The sequence below is a fragment of the Procambarus clarkii genome, unplaced genomic scaffold (genome assembly GCF_040958095.1).
Source record: "Procambarus clarkii isolate CNS0578487 unplaced genomic scaffold, FALCON_Pclarkii_2.0 HiC_scaffold_200, whole genome shotgun sequence".
NCBI lineage: Eukaryota > Metazoa > Arthropoda > Malacostraca > Decapoda > Cambaridae > Procambarus > Procambarus clarkii.
Genome location: NW_027189233.1, coordinates 23,005 through 26,838, shown reverse-complemented (window position 1 = coordinate 26,838; position 3,834 = coordinate 23,005).

The window sequence follows — 3,834 nt, the reverse complement described above, 5'->3', positions numbered from 1 at the left end:
GTATATATATGAATTAATACCCATGGACTGAAAATTCACAAAAACGTGGAAAACGGCAAAATATTGCCTAATTCGATGATATTTTGTTTAAATCACATGAAGGAAAAGGGCATGATAAACGTCAAAATATTGCTAAATTCGATGATTTTTCGTACGAAACAAAATGCAAGAAAACTTGCTTAAAATGCAATATTATGCGAAATTCTGAGATTTGAAGGCCAAATCACATATCGTGATACTACATGAAATAGTATCGAAATATTGGTAAAAATTAATATATTGGCGTAATGGTCAAAGGATTGGCAGATGCAGTTTAATGCTGATAAATGTAAAGTTCTGAGGTTAGGTAATGATGATAGAGTTACAAGATACGAGCTAGATGGTGTTGTGATTGCGAAGTCGGATTGCGAAAGGGATCTGGGAGTTATGATTAGTAAGAATTTAAAACAAAAGGATCAATGCATAAATGTTCGTAATAAGGCAAATCGGACACTTGGATTTATTAATCGCAGCGTTAGTAACAAGACACCTGGTGTGGTTCTCAAGCTATATCTTGCTCTAGTTAGGCCCCATTTAGATTATGCAGTTCAGTTTTGGTCGCCATATTATAGAATGGATATAAATTCACTTGAACGTGTCCAGCGTAGGATGACTAAGTTAATTCCCCAAATTAGAAATCTTTCATATGAAGAAAGATTAACAAAGCTTAAGTTGCATTCACTGGAAAGGCGAAGAGTTAGGGGTGACATGATAGAGGTTTACAAGTGGATGAATGGACATAACCGGGGGGATATTAATAGGGTATTAAAAGTATCAACACAGGACAGAACACGAAACAATGGGTATAAATTGGATAAGTTTAGATTTAGGAAAGACTTGGGTAAATACTGGTTCAGTAACAGGGTTGTTGATTTGTGGAACCAATTGCCGCGTAACATTGTGGAGGTGGGGTCCCTCGATTGTTTCAAGCACGGGTTGGACAAGTATATGAGTGGGATTGGGTGGTTATAGAATAGGAGCTGCCTCGTATGGGCCAATAGGCCTTCTGCAGTTACCTTTGTTCTTATGTTCTTATGTTTAATATCAAACTACATGATTAACGTGAAAAAGTCACTATTTTACCATATTTGAGGATTTTACCTTCAAATCATAGAGCGAGGTTTCGTATTATTTAGTTCCAAGAAAAGACATATGACAATGTTGTTTCCAGTACAAATGATAAAAAACAATGTCTTTTCATTAGAATTAACTATAATGTTCTTGATTTTCCGTTTATATTAACGAGGGAAGATGTACACGTAAAACCGCTCTAATCCGGCTGAAACGTCGATATATGCAATAAAAACCGAACTTCTCCCCTTTTCAATATCTTACTCAGTATTTTAACGAGAAACAAATAGATGATTGAAAATGAAGTATTTAAAGTTATTATCTAATCAATTATGTGTTTGCATCATTTTTATCGTATATATATGAATTAATACCCATGGACGGAAAATTCATAAAAACTTGGAAAACGGCAAAATATTGCCTAATTCAATGATATTTTGATTAAAACACATGAAGGAAAAGGAGATGATAAACGTCAAAATATTGCTAAATTCGATGATTTTTCTTACGAAACAAAATGCAAGAAAACTTGCTTAAAATGCAATATTATGCGAAATTCTGAGATTTGAAGGCCAAATCACATATCGTGATACTACATGAAATAGTATCGAAATATTGGTAAAAATGAATATATTTACGTAATGTCAAACTACATGAGAAACGTGAAAAAAGTCACTATTTAACCATATTTGAGGATTTTAACTTCAAATCATTGAGCGAGGTTTCGTATTATTTAGATCCAAGAAAAGACAAATGACAATGTTGTTTCCAATACAAATGATAAAAATCAATGTGTTTGCATTAGAATTAACTAAAATGTTCCTGATTTTCCGTTTATATTACCGATGGAAGATGTACACGTAAAACCGCTCAATTCCGACTGAAACGTCGATATATGCAATAAAAACAGAACTTCTCCCCTTTTCAATATCTTACTCAGTATTTTAACGAGAAACAAATAGTTGATTGAAAATGAAGTATTTAAGGTTATTATCTAATCAATTATGTGTTTGCATCATTTTTATCGTATATATAATGAAATAATACCCATAGACTGATAATTCACAAAAACGTGGAAAAACGGCAAAATATTGCCTAATTCGATGATATTTTGTTTAAATCAAATAAAGGAAAAGGGGATGATAAACGTCAAAATATTGCTAAATTCGATGATTTTTCGTACGAAACAAAATGCAAGAAAACTTGCTTAAAATGCAATATTGTACGAAATTCTATGATTTGAAGGCCAAATCACATATCGTGATACTACATGAAATAGTATCTAAATATTGGTAAAAATGAATATATTTACGTAATGTCAAACTACATGAGAAACGTGAAAAAAGTCACTATTTAACCATATTTGAGGATTTTAACTTCAAATCATAGAGCGAGGTTTCGTATTATTTAGATCCAAGAAAAGACAAATGACAATGTTGTTTCCAATTCAAATGATAAAAATCAATGTGTTTGCATTAGAATTAACTAAAATGTTCCTGATTTTCCGTTTAATATTGCCTAATTCGATGATATTTTGTTTAAATCAAATAAAGGAAAAGGGAATGATAAACGTCAAAATATTGCTAAATTCGATGATTTTTCGTACGAAACAAAATGCAAGAAAACTTGCTTAAAATGCAATATTATACGAAATTCTAAGATTTGAAGGCCATATCACATATCGTGATACTACATGAAATAGTATCGAAATATTGGTAAAAATGAATATATTTGCGTAATATCAAACTACATGATTAACGTGAAAAAGTCACTATTTTACCATATTTGAGGATTTTACCTTCAAATCATAGAGCGAGGTTTCGTATTATTTAGTTCCAAGAAAAGACATATGAAAATGTTGTTTCCAGTACAAATGATAAAAAACAATGTCTTTTCATTAGAATTAACTATAATGTTCTTGATTTTCCGTTTATATTAACGAGGGAAGATGTACACGTAAAACCGCTCTAAACTGGCTGAAACGTCGATATATGCAATAAAAACCGAACTTCTCCCCTTTTCAATATCTTACTCAGTATTTTAACGAGAAACAAATAGATGATTGAAAATAAAGTATTTAAGGTTATTATCTAATCAATTATGTGTTTGCATCATTTTTATCGTATATATATGAATTAATACCCATGGACGGAAAATTCATAAAAACGTGGAAAACGGCAAAATATTGCCTAATTCAATGATATTTTGTTTAAAACACATGAAGGAAAAGGAGATGATAAACGTCAAAATATTGCTAAATTCGATGATTTTTCGTACGAAACAAAATACAAGAAAACTTGCTTAAAATGCAATATTATGCGAAATTCTGAGATTTGAAGGCCAAATCACATATCGTGATACTACATGAAATAGTATCGAAATATTGGTAAAAATGAATATATTTGCGTAATATCAAACTACATGATTAACGTGAAAAGTCACTATTTTACCATATTTGAGGATTTTACCTTCAAATCATAGAGCGAGGTTTCGTATTATTTAGTTCCCAGAAAAGACATATGACAATGTTGTTTCCAATACAAATGATAAAAAACAATGTGTTTTCATTAGAATTAGCTATAATGTTCTTGATTTTCCGTTTATATTAACGAGGGAAGATGTACACGTAAAACCGCTCTAATCCGGCTGAAATGTCGATATATGCAATAAAAACCGAACTTCTTCCCTTTTCAATATCTTACTCAGTATTTTAACGAGAAACAA